Source organism: Scyliorhinus canicula, chromosome 18 (genome assembly GCF_902713615.1).
Source record: "Scyliorhinus canicula chromosome 18, sScyCan1.1, whole genome shotgun sequence".
Taxonomy (NCBI): Eukaryota; Metazoa; Chordata; class Chondrichthyes; order Carcharhiniformes; family Scyliorhinidae; genus Scyliorhinus; species Scyliorhinus canicula.
In genome coordinates, this window is record NC_052163.1 from 72,079,079 (window position 1) to 72,092,241 (window position 13,163).

At 50.9% G+C, this 13,163-nt stretch overlaps 1 protein-coding gene across 4 annotated transcripts in view; it reads left to right on the plus strand.

Annotated features, from left to right (window-relative positions):
- The first annotated feature begins 2,459 nt into the window (after positions 1-2,459).
- LOC119953637 (hematopoietic SH2 domain-containing protein homolog) overlaps positions 2,460-13,163 on the plus strand; it is an 80,247-nt gene continuing 69,543 nt past the window's right edge. For 2 of the 4 annotated variants that reach the window (XM_038778100.1, XM_038778102.1), the window contains exon 1: positions 2,460-2,583. The gene's annotated coding sequence lies outside the window, so the exon portion shown is untranslated. The other 2 variants (XM_038778101.1, XM_038778103.1) reach the window with 1 other exon arrangement.

Here is a 13,163-nt window from a genome sequence, read left to right on the forward strand (position 1 = left end):
GGTAGAGCCCATTGTGCGTTCGGCCGGGGGAAGGGGGCGATTGCGGGAGCGATAGCGGCGACTGCACAGGCCTGGCACAGCTGCAAAGTGGCCCTTTTTACCGCAGGACTTGCAAGTGGCGGAGCGGGCCGGGCAGCGTTGGTGGGGGTGCTTCTGCTGACTGCAGAAGTTGCAGCGGGGACCCCCAGGGTGCGTGGATTGGCGGGCGGCGCAGGCGTATTGACTAGGCAGAGCCCCAGCCAGGGGGGGTCGTTTGCGGGGTCCAGGAGAGGTAGAACGGGTGGGCTGCGCGGCGAGGGGGGGTAGGCCTGGACATTACGAGATGCGACCGTCATGGAGAGCGCTAAAGCTTTTGTCTCCGTTTGGTCGGGCGTGGCCCTTTCCAGCAGTCATTGTCGGATGGGGTCCGACGCAATCCCCATTACAAACGCGTCGCGCATGAGGAGATTGGAGTGCTCGGTGGCCGTAACGGCCTGACAGTAATAAATTGATGCACGATCAATTGCACAAAAGACTCAGATTGGTACAACTGTGGCTTTATTACAGTCAGATGCGTGGCCTCCTAATGCAGCTGGCAGAATGGCTGATCAGAGGAGGACACGCATATTTGTACGGCTCCTTGTGGGCGGAGCTAGCCGGCAGGGTGTACCGGCGGACCTTTAGTGCAGGTCCTACCGTACATCCCCTAATACAGGTGCACACAGTGGTTCACCACAATCTCACTCCCCCCCCCCCCTCCCACCACCCTATCTATCAATGTGGGCAATTCCCCCCAACATTGCACCGCCCCCTCGCGGCACCCCTTTGCAGTGCCAACCTGACATTGCCAGTCTGGCAGTGTCAGGGTACTGGGGGGGGGGGGGGCACTGCCCTGCCAAGTCCCTGACTACCCGAGAACTACACTGGCTTCTGTGCCCTGGAGTAGTCACTGCTGGAGCGCAGTACTGATTCCCGCCAGAGTGGGGTGGGGCGCGAACACAGGACCTCTTTGGAAGATATGGTGTTACGTGCCTTTAAGCATATTTAAATTCATTCAAATTGTTGGTAATCTGGTTTACGCCCTTACGGGGCTTGAACCTGATTATGTCACCGACATGGGGATGAGGTCTCCCTGGCACAAATCCCATTAAGGTCCTCTTGCGAGACTTAGCGGCCGTAATCATAGGATCATAGAATTTACAGTGCAGAAGGAGGCCATTCGGCCCATCGAGTCTGCACCGGCCCTTACAAAGAGCAACCCTCTCAAGCCCATGTATCTAGCCTATCCCCGCAACCCAGCAACCCCCACTTAGCCTTTTTGGACACTAAGGGTAATTTAGCATGGCCAATCCACCTAACCCGCACATCTTTGGACTGTGGGAGGAAACCGGAGCACCCGGAGGAAACCCACGCACACACGGGGAGGACGTGCAGACTCCGCACAGACAGTGACCCAGCCGGGAATCGAACCTGGGACCCTGGAGCTGTGAAGCAATTGTGCTAACCACTATGCTACCGTGCTGCCCCTTTTTTTTACAGTGCAGAGGAAGCCATTCGGCCCATCGAGTCTGCACCAGCTCTTGGAAAGAGCACCCTACCCAAGGTCAACACCTCCACCCTATCCCCATAACCCAGTAACCCCACCCAACACCAAGGGCAATTTATGTAATGGGATTTGCGCTCACCATGAAGAAGCCTGGAAAATCCCAGCCGGTGTTTGCAATGCAAGTTTAGGGACAGATAAAGTTGAAACAGACTAAAAACACAAAGAGGTTTTTGTTCGCATGTGATAACTTCATTGCAGTGTTAATGAAAGCCTGCTTGTGACACTAAGAAAGATTACTATTATTCATTTCCTTTATTGGTTCGGTATGTCCAGTAACTGAAATGATGGGGCATGCAAATTTTCTTTTTTATTGTAAAAAGGGGGAAGTTTGGATAAATACCTTTGTACGCTGCGGCTTGTCATACTCGTGAGCTCTGAAGTCACTTTATGTAAAGAAATGTTTTTGGCAGTGGTCAATAACAGCCTACAACGGGCAGCATGGTGGCGCAGTGGGTTAGCCCTGCTGCCTCACGACGCTGAGGTCCCAGGTTCGATCCCGGCTCTGGGCCCCTGTCCGTGTGGAGTTTGCACATTCTCCCCGTGTTTGCGTGGGTTTCGCCCCCACAACCCAAAGATGTGCAGAGTAGGTGGATTGGCCACTCTAAATTGAATTGGGTACTCTAAATTTATTTTAAAAACTAACAGCCTATAAGGAACATCTTCCTGGTGTCTCTTTGTTCTCTGCGTGGCACGTTTCCAGTTGCTTTGTGGCCAATGCTTTCCTAGTTTAGAAGGAATGATCGACATGCCATTAGAATGGTACGCATCTCTAGAAAAATCTGAGTGTCTATTTTCCTCAACAGGCAGCTAGGGGCCAGCAGCTCAACAGAATGGAAATGCTTTTCACATCCTGATCTGTGTTTTCCTCCACACAGTGAGGCATTGAAACAGTTAATCTTTTTGGAGCTTGTACATTCTGAGAATTGGAAAAGCTGGGAATTGTCACTTCCTGCTCTGACTCACAGCATCTGAACAGAGCTCCACCCAGCATGGTACAGGTAAATACATGCAATGAAATTATTCTAGAGTGACACAAATGCATCGGGACAGATTGCACAGTGTTTTTTTGATCCAGCTAACAATCTGTGGATAGAACAGCAACCAGCAGGATTCTAAGGAGAACAGGTGGATCCCGGGGGGCCAGAGCGTGGAGGTTAGTAATGTCATTGTGGAAAAATAACCCGTCATAACCCGTCTAACGAATTGAAAGGGAATTAACTTAATACTTGCATTTAAACAAGGGAGGGTTGTCTGACTGAGGTGTCTATCGGCCCATTAGGTAGCATTAGAGACAGGTTAAAATGATCAAACTATTATACAGAACTCCTTTACACAACCTGCCAGAGTGCATCTAGAGATGGAGCTTTACTGGTCGTGGCTAGTGACTAGGCCAGCATTTGTTTCAAAGAACAAAGAATAGTACAATACAGGAATAGGCCCTTCGGCCCTTCAAGCCTTCACCGATCATGATGCCCGTCTAAACTAAAACCTTCTGCACTTCTGGGTGCTGTATCCATCTATTCCCATCCTATTCATGTATTCGTCAGATGCCTCTTAAATACCACTCATATCTGCTTCCACCACCACCCCCAGAAATGCATTCCAGGCACTCACCACCCTCTGTGTAAAAAAACCTGCCTCGCACATCTCTAAACTTTCCCCCATGCTCCTTAAAACTATGACCCCTAGTAATTGAATTTGTCACCATGGGAAAAGTATCTTGACTATCCTGTCTTTGCATGCCATTCATAATTTTGTAAACCTCTATCAGGTCGGCCCTCAACCTCTGTCATGCCAGTGGAAACAATCAGAGTTTTTCCAACCACGGCACGGTAGCACAGTGGAGGGCGGCATGGTAACACATTGGTTAGCACTGTTGCTTCACAACGCCAGGGATCCAGGTTCGATTCCAGGCTTAGGTCACTGTCTGTGCGGAGTCTGCACGTTCTCCCTGTGTCTGCGTGGGTTTCCTCCGGGGGCTCCGGTTTCCTCCCACAGTCCAAAGATGTGCAGGTTAGGTGGATTGGTCACACTAAATTGCCCCATAGTGTCCAAAAGTTAGGTGGGGTTGCTGGGTTACGGGGATACGGTGGAGGTGTGGGCTTAGGTAGGGTGCTCTTTAGGGGCCGGTGTAGACTCGATGGGCCAAATGGCCTCCTTCTGCACTGATGATTCTATGATTCTCTCCTTATAGCTAATACTCTCCAGACCAGGCAGCATCCTGGTAAACCTCTTCTGTACCCTCTCCAAAGCATCTACATCCTTCGGGGGTATAATGGTGACCAGAATTGTAGACAATATTCCAAATGTGGCCTAACTAAGGTTGTGTACAACTTGCCAATTTTCATACTGCTGTTCAGAAAGGAGTTCAAGGATCTTGATCCAGTGACAGTGAAGGAACGGCAATCATGGGTCTCCTACCATAGGTGGCAGTGGTCATGGGTATGAAGGTGTTGTCAAAGGAGCCTTGGTTCACTGCTGCAGTACACATTGTAGATGGTACACACTGCTGCCACTGTGCAATGGTGGTGGAAGGAGTGAATGTTTAAGATAGTGGATGAATCAAGTGGGCTGTTTTGGCCTGGATCGTGTTGAGCTTCTTGAGTGTTGTTGGAGTTGTTCTCATCCAGGCAAATGGAGAGTATTCCATCACATTCCTGACCTGTGCCTTGTAGATAGTGGACAGGCTTTGGGGAAAGAAGGTGAGTTTTGCCACAGAAATCCCAGCCCCTGATCTGTACTTGCAGCCACGTTATTTATATGGCTGGTCCAGTTCAATTTCTGGTCAAGTGTATGTCACCTCCATATTTATATTGGGGGATTCAATGATGTAATGTTATTCCCAGTTCTGACCTTATTATGTAAGGAAAGTCCTTGATGAAACAGCTGAAGTGCCTAAAACACCACCCTGAGAATCTCCTGCAGTGATGTCCTGGGGCTGAGATGATTGACCTCCAACAACCACAACCATCTTCCTTTGTGCCAGCGGAGAGTTCCCCCCTGTTTCCCATGGCAGGTTGATGGAAAAAGTGAAGTCATATGGGGTTCAGGGTTTACTAGCGAGATGGATAAAGAACTGGCTGGGCAACAGGAGACAGAGAGTAGTGGTGGAAGGGAGTGTCTCAAAATGGAGAAAGGTGACTAGTGGTGTTCCACAGGGATCCATGCTCGGACCACTGTTGTGTGTGATCTACATAAATGATCTGGACGAAGGTATAGGTGGTCTGATTAGCAAGTTTGCAGATGATAAGAAGATTGGTGGAGTTGCAGATTGCAAGGAGGACTGTCAGAGAATACAGCAAAATATAGATAGATTGGAGAGTTGGGCAGAGAAATGCAGATGGAGTTCAATCCAGGCAAATGTGAGGTGATGCATTTTGGAAGATCTAATTCAAGAGCGGACTATACGGTCAGTGGAAGAGTCCTGGGGAAAACTGATGTACAGAGAGATCTGGGAGTTCAGGTCCATTATGCCCTGAAGGTGGCAACGCAGGTCGATAGAGTGGTCAAGAAGGTATACAGCATGCTTGCCTTCATCGGATGGGGTATTGAGTATAAGAGTCGACAGGTCATGTTACAGTTGTATAGGACTTTGGTTAGGCCACATTTGGAATACTGCGTGCAGTTCTGGTCGCCACATTACCAGAAGGATGCGGATGCTTTAGAGAGGGTGCAGAGGAGGTTGACCAGGATGTTGCCTGGTATGGAGGGTGCTAGCTATGAAGAAAGGTTGAGTAGATTAGGATTGTTTTCGTTGGAAAGATGGAGGTTGAGGGGGGACCTAATTGAGGTCTACAAAATTATGAGAGGTATGGACAGGGTGGATAGCAACAAGCTTTTTCCAAGAGTGGGGGTGTCTATTACAAGGGGTCACGATTTCAAGGTGAGAGGGGGAAAGTTTAAGGGAGATGTGCGTGGAAAGTTTTTTACGCAGAGGGTGGTGGGTGCCTGGAACGCTTTGCCAGCGGAGGTGGTAGAGGCGGGCACGATAGCATCATTTAAGATGCATCTAGACAGATATATGAACAGGCGGGGAACAGAGGGAAGTAGATCCTTGGAAAATAGGAGACAGGTTTAGATAAAGGATCTGTATAGGCGCAGGCTGGGAGGGCCGAAGGGCCTGTTCCTGTGTTGTAATTTTCTTTGTTCTTTGTTTCCAAAAGACCTCAATTTTTCTAGGGCCTCTTAATGCCACGGTTAATGCTGCCTGGATGTCAAGGGCAGTCACTCTCACCTCAAATTAGTCATTTTCTCCGTGGGTGGGGTGGCACGGTAGCGCAGTGGTTAGCACTGCTGATCCGGTTCGGTCCCAGCCCTGGGTCATTGTCCGTGTGGAGTTTGCACATTATCCCTGTGTTTGCGTGGGTTTCGCCCCCACAAACCAAAGATATGCAGAGTAGGTGGATTGGCCGCACTAAATTGCTCCTTAATTGGAAACAATGAATTGGGTACTCTAAATTTATTAAAAATAATGTTTGGAACAAGGCTGCAATCTGTCAGGAGCTGAGTAGCCCTGGTGGAACCAAAACTGAATACTATGAGCAGGTTGTTTCTGTGTAAGTGCCACTGATAACACTGTTGATGACACCTTCTGACACTTTGCTGATGGTTGAGGGTATTCTTAGTTTGGAAGTAGCTGTTTGTCATGCAGAGACCATGGTAACAGCACCATGGTAACAGCACCATGGTAAAAGAATAACTCCAGCAACCTCCATTTATTTTTGTTCTTTCTGCTGATTCTCCAGTGCCTTATTTACTTTGGCCAAGCTGTGCAGTCGGTATCCAATCTTGTGTTGAAGACTTCCAGTAGGTCAAATCCCTCTGCTGGGAATTTTGCTGATGGCAAAAAGGAAGCGGCCGATGCAGTCGCGCATACACGCACTCAGTCCCAGAATGCCAGCCCCTGTCCGGGCCAGCTTTTATACAGTCTAATTACCAACCCCAGCCGGGTGGGCCTCTTCCCACTAGCGGGGAAGGTCATATTCCACGAGTTCCATGGTGAGATCAATTAGGGCAGAGTTTTTCAAACTCTGGGTGGTGACCCATGTGTGGGTCGCGGGCGCGTGTCGGGAGGGCCTCAGAACGATCGGTCGAAGTGTTCCGATTGCGGGAGAAGTGCCCAATGGTTGTGACTGGGTTCTCAGAATGCCTGTCGTGACCGGCTTTTAAGTTGAGAGTACTGGCCACGACCGACCTTTAAATGCGAACGCTGGAGTCTTCCCACTAGAAGATGCAGCAAAGAGCAGGTCAAGCACCTGGCAGGGACCTGCAAGCCCATGCTTTGGGCGTGAAATAATGGAGGAGGGATTCCTCCATTTTGTAGCTGGCAGCAAGCAAGCAACAGGACTGTGTGACGAACTGACGATGGGTCATTTTGTAATAAGGAAGAGAGGGCCAGAAATACAAACAGGGGTCAGGATAGCACAATTGAATCTGCTGGAGAGATCTTCACAGGAGAGTACACGGCAGAACAAAGCAGTGCTGGTGTGAGCTGTACCCAGAGCTCCAGGGCCTCTGGCGGAAAAACAATTAAGAAAAAACTGAAATCGGGAAGAAAGCAGTATAAAGATGATTTCTTGAGGGATGGCAATGCAAAGCTCATGTGTGTTATATGCAGGGAAGTACTGGCATTTGAAAGTTTAAAACACTCAAAACTTCAAACGCATTTGAAGATTAAGCATGGTGAGTTCAAAGGCAACCTCTTGATTTTTTTCAAAGGATACAGTGAGAATTTAAATTGTCAGCTAAGCCCTTCGCAGAAATGTAACATTGAATGACAAAGCAAGTGAGATTGAAAGTGAAAATGGTGTGTCGCGAAGGTCGGCTGGCTTGGGTCGCGAAGGTCGGCTGCCATGGATTGCAAAGGTCAACCGGCGTGAGTCGTGAAGGTCGGCCAGCATAGGTCGCAAAGGTCGGCTGGCGTGGATTGCAAAGGTCGGTCGCCGTGGGTCGTGAAGCTGGGCCAGCGTGGGTCGCGAAAGTTGGTATGGGGCCCGAAGGTCGGCCAGTTGGTAAAACGGGGTCCTGGGAAAAACAGTTTGAAAAACACTGGTATCCCTGTGGGCCTAATGAGAGTTATTTCAGGCAGCATCAAATGCCTCATAGAATTAATCCTTGACATCTAGGATGAGGTGAGTGCCAGGGCATGGATGCACGTGAAGGTAACTGGGCACAAGCAAAGAGTAAGAAATCTCTCTGAGCATTCTGTGGTGGATTAATCAAAGGGAGTAGAGGGTTCATGTGAGTAGTAGCTCTACAATGAGATTCAACCACCAGAAGTAATCCCTGATGCTCATGCTCATTGCCAATATTTCTCAAACTTTTATGCCCGTGACCCATTTTTACCAACTGTCCATCCTTTGGGACCCACACCAGCCGACCTTCGTGGGCCACACCAGCCGACCTTCATGACCCACACCAGCCAACCTTTGTGACCCACACAGGCTGATCTTAACCCACACCAGCCGACCTTCGTGAGCCACACCAGCCGACCTCAATGACCCACACCAGCCAACCTTTGTGACCCACACAGGCTGATCTTGACCCACACAGCCGACCTTCGTGAGCCACACCAGCCGACCTTCATGACCCACACCAGCCAACCTTTTGGACCCACACAGGCCTGATCTTGGACCCACACCAGCCGACCTTCGTGACCCACGCAGGCCGACCTTCGTGACCACGCCCAGTAGACATTCACAAACCCACGCAGCCCCGAACTTGCAACCACCATTTTCTGCTTGCCCTTAATGTGACAGGTGAGCTTGCTTAGTCCTCACGATCTCACTTGCTTTATCATTTAATGTTACATTTCTGCTAAGGAGTCAACTGATGATTTAAGATCTCAGTGCATCCATTGAAAAAAAGCAGAGGTATTCCTATGCTTAGTCTTGAAATGTCTTTGAATTTTTGAGGGTTTTAATATTTCACTATATACAACACAGATGAACTTTGCATCCTGATTTGGATTGGATTGGATTGGATTTGTTTATTGTCACGTGTACTGAGGTACAGTGAAATGTATTTTTCTGCAAGCAGCTCAACAGATCATTCAGTACATGGGAAGAAACGGGAATTAAACAAAATTCAAGAAAATACAAGAAAATACATAATAGGGCAACACAAGATATACAATGTAACTTACATAAGCATTGGTATCGGTTGAAGCATATAGGGTGTAGTGTTAATGAGGACAATCAATAAGAGGGTCATTTAGGAGCCTGGTGACAGTGGGAAGAAGCTGTTTTTGAGTCTGTTCGTGCGTGTTCTCAGACTTCTGTATCTCCTGCCCGATGGAAGAAGTTGGAAAAGTGAGTAAGCCGGGTGGGAGGGATCCTTGATTATGCTGCCCGCTTTCCCCAGGCAGCGGGAGGGATAGATGGAGTCCATAGATGGGAGACAGGTTTGTGTGATGGACTGGGCGGTATTCACGACTCTCTGAAGTTCCTTGCGGTCCTGGGCCGAGCAGTTGCCATACCAGGCTGTGATGCAGCCCGATAGGATGCTTTCTATAGTGCATCTGTAAAAGTTGGTAAGGGTTAATGTGGACATGCCGAATTTCCTTAGTTTCCTGAGGAAGTATAGGCGCTGTTGTGCTTTCTTGGTGATAGCGTCGACGTGAGTGGACCAGGACAGATTTTTGGTGATGTGCACCCCATGGAATTGGAAACTGCTAACCATCTCCACCTCGGCTCCGTTGATGCTGACAGGGGTGTGTACAGTACTTTGCTTCCTGAAGTCGATGACCAGCTCTTTAGTTTTGCTGGCATTGAGGAAGAGATTGTTGTCGTTACACCACTCCACTAGGTTCTCTATCTCCCTCCTGTATTCGGACTCATCATTATTCGAGATCCGGCCCACTATGGTCTTATCGTCAGCAAACTTGTAGATGGAGTTGGAACCAAGTTTTGCCACGCAGTCGTGTGTGTACAGGGAGTAGAGTAGGGGGCTAGGTACGCAGCCTTGCCGGGCACCGGTATTGAGGACTATTGTGGAGGACGTGTTGGTGTTCATTCTTACTGATTGTGGTCTGTTGGTCAGAAAGTCAAGGATCCAGTTGCAGAGTGGAGAGCCAAGTCCTAGGTTTTGGAGCTTTGATATGAGCTTGGCCCGTATTACCTCAGTAGGCAGATCCCCCTCGAACTGCCTTTCTGCAGCCGTTAAACTATCCTTGATTAACAATGCTACTCCTCCACCTCTTTTACCACCTTCCTTACTCTTACTGAAACATCTATACCCCGGAACTTCCAACAACCATTCCTGTCCCTGTTCTAACCATGTCTCCGTGGCCACAACACCGTAGTCCCAAGTACCAATCCACGCTCCAAGTTCACCTACCTATTCCGGATGCTCCTTGCATTGAAGTAGACACACTTCAACCCACCTTTCTGTCTGCCGGTACACTCCTGCGACCATGATACCCTCCTCAGTACCTCAAACCTTAACCGGTATCTATTTATTCCAACTAAGCTGAACCACAAGGTGTCCTGGAGACATCTGGGGTGGGATTCTCCATTGGCCGACACTGGAATCGGGATACGCGATTGGGCGGAAAATAGGTTCCGATGCCAAAATAGCGGCGAACACCGATTTGATGCCAAATCGCAATTCTCCGTCACCTTGACAGCAGCGTCAATGCGGACTGGATCGCACGTAAAGTAAACACCTTTTGCATATCATTAGTGGGCCTGACCCAGTATTCTCCGGAGTTCTGCGATTCTCCTACTGACGGGACGAGTTTGCAATGGCGCAGTTCACTTGTGCTTTTAACCGGCTTCGTGGCTGATTGGGGAGAAAGAGGAGCAAATGTGGGCTGAAGGGCTGGACACTGGCCGGGCTGGCTGGGGTGGGAGGAGCCCAGCTAGGTCCGGGGAATGTACCCCTGGCAAGGGCAGTGCCAGTCAACTGTACCCCTGGCATCAGGGCCAGGCGCCAGGGTCAGAGGCCCCCACGGTGCCGGCCACCGAAGGGGCTTGGGATGCGGGGATAAGGAGGGGGCAGAACCCACAGTGACAACCGGGGCCACCATGGAGCCTGTTGGACTTGGTTGGGCATGGATATACGGACTATGCTAACATGTCGGCCTTTCATCCCCTGCGACAATGGATATTGGAATACAACCAGCAATGGTGGCCTTCCTGTTAGTCGCCGCAGCTGTTCGAGGAGGAGGAGGAAGCTGCAGCAGCCGAGCCTGCAGCAGCAGCGCACTGCGTCACAGAGAAACAGGAGGCTGCTGCCAAACAGGCCAAGGAGGTGCAAAGGTTGCGCCGCATGAGGCCTCGTGCGTACCCGCACCACCTGTCATTCGAGGACCTGCCGGACCGGGCATGCTGTTGAAGACTCCGGCTGAGCAGGGAGACAGTGTGGCATATCTGCCAGATGATGGTACAGCTGGCACCTTGGGGTAAGGGGGTGGGCACCCACTCCTAGTGGCTGTCAAGGTGACAGTCGCCCTGAACCTTTACGCCACAGGGTTCTTCCAGGCACCCAATAGGGGTCTCACAGACCTTGGTGCATAGATGCACCCGCATTGTCACGGAGGCCCTATGTGCCCAGGCGGCTCAATACATCCATTTCAATGTGGATCGAGCCCACCAGGATGCCTGGGCAGTGGGTTTCGCCGCCATCGACATGATGCTCTGGTTCCAGTGATGATCGATGGGATGCATGTCTCAATGCGAGCACCTGCAGATGGCAGGCTGCTCTACACCAACCGAAAGGTGAACGTGCAGCCGATATCTGACCATCAGCTGCACATCATTCACCTCTGCGCCCGAATCCCGGGCGGTCTGCACGATGCCTTCATCCTGGCACATTAGACGATTCCTGACATTTTTGAGACGCATTCCCGGCTGGGGGGGTTGGATCCTTGGCGACAGAGATTATCCACTGTGGTCGTGACTGATGACACCTATCTGGAGGCCACAGACCCGCTACACGACGCCCATACACTAACCAGGTCCATGATCAAGCAGTGTTTCGACATGCTGAAGGTGCAGTTCAGGTGCCTGGCCACTCTGGAGGGGGCCCCCCCAGTCTGGTGCCCGCGTGCTGCATCCTCCACAACTTCACACAACAGAGGGGCAATGTACAGGAGGAGGAGGAGGAGGAGGAGGAGGAGGAGGACCATACAGTGTCCAATAAGGAGGATGTGGGGGAGTGGGAGAATGGGCAGGACATGGGGCCTGGGCAGTTATGGAGGCCCCATGACGTGCCCGCCAGCGCTAACGTGCACGGGATGCTCTGATTGCCTCCAGGTTGACCAACTAATGGGAGGGGGGAAAAGTGGCCAGGACACCGCATCCCACCCCCACACCCCCTCACATCCCCTCTGACCACACCCCGCATGCAGCCCCCACTGTGTTACATACCTGCTGCAGTACGGGGTGCGGGCCCTGGGTTGGCAGTAACACCGGGTCTGGTCGATGGGATGGAGATGGTGATGACAACCCGCTCTGCCATGAGCTCTTGTGGTCCACATCGTCAGACAATGTCTGACTCCTGCCCACTGTGACACTTTCCACCGTCCACCTAGGATAATCTTGTTAAGGGAGCACGGTGGTGCAGTGGTTAGCACTGCTGCCTCATGGCGCCGAGGTCCCAGCTTCGATCCCGTCTCTGGGTCACTGTCCATGTGGAGTTTGCACATTCTCCCCGTGTTTGCGTGGGTTTCACCCCCACAACCCAAAGATGTGCAGGGTAGGTGGATTGGCCACACTAATATTGCCCCTTAATTGGGAAAAATGAATTGGGCACTCTAAATTTTTTAAAAATTAAAAAAAAACTGGATATCCCTGCTGGCCATTCCATCACACGGTCCCATCGATTCCCTGGGGTGACGGTGTTGGGAATGGTCGAGGAGTCTGGGCCACCCACAATGTCCCCCATCACCCCCCTCCTCTGGCCAGGCCAGATCAGCCACCCCTCACATCCTTATGACAGGGCACCGAGTCAGGTTGTAACAGTGGTAACAGGTGTTTAATGAGAATTAGTATTCACAGGTTTGTGCCCTAGCCACATAACAAAACTGTGCCCTGCACCCATGCCAACCTAACTAGTGTCTAACTTTCTGGCCTCACCGGTCGTAACGCTATGTCTAGGTGGTTCCCCAGGCAGTACAGGGGGAGTGGAGGCGGCCTCCTGTGATTCCTGCCCTACGACCTGGTCCCTGTTGGCGGCCATCTTCTGGGACGACTGGGCCTGGATGGGCCTGGCTGCTGCTTGGATGTCCCAGGGGGCATAAAACCATAAGGTCATCGGACAGAGGAACAGAATTAGGCCACTGGGCCCATCGAGTCTGCTCCACCATTCAGTCATGGCTGATATGTTTCTCATCCCCATTCTCCTGTCTTCTCCCCAGAACCCCTGACCCCCTTATTGATCAAAAATGCATCTATCTATGTCTTAAAGACACTCAGTGATTTGGCCTCCACAGCCTTCTGCGGCAAAGAGTTCCACAGATTGCATGGTGCCGCCCTGTTCTGGAGGAGGGGAGTCAGATGTGCTGTGGTGTTCCAGCACTTCCCCTGCAGGAGTCAGCGGCATGTGCCCCATCTCCTCCTCCTCCCTCGAGTGCCAA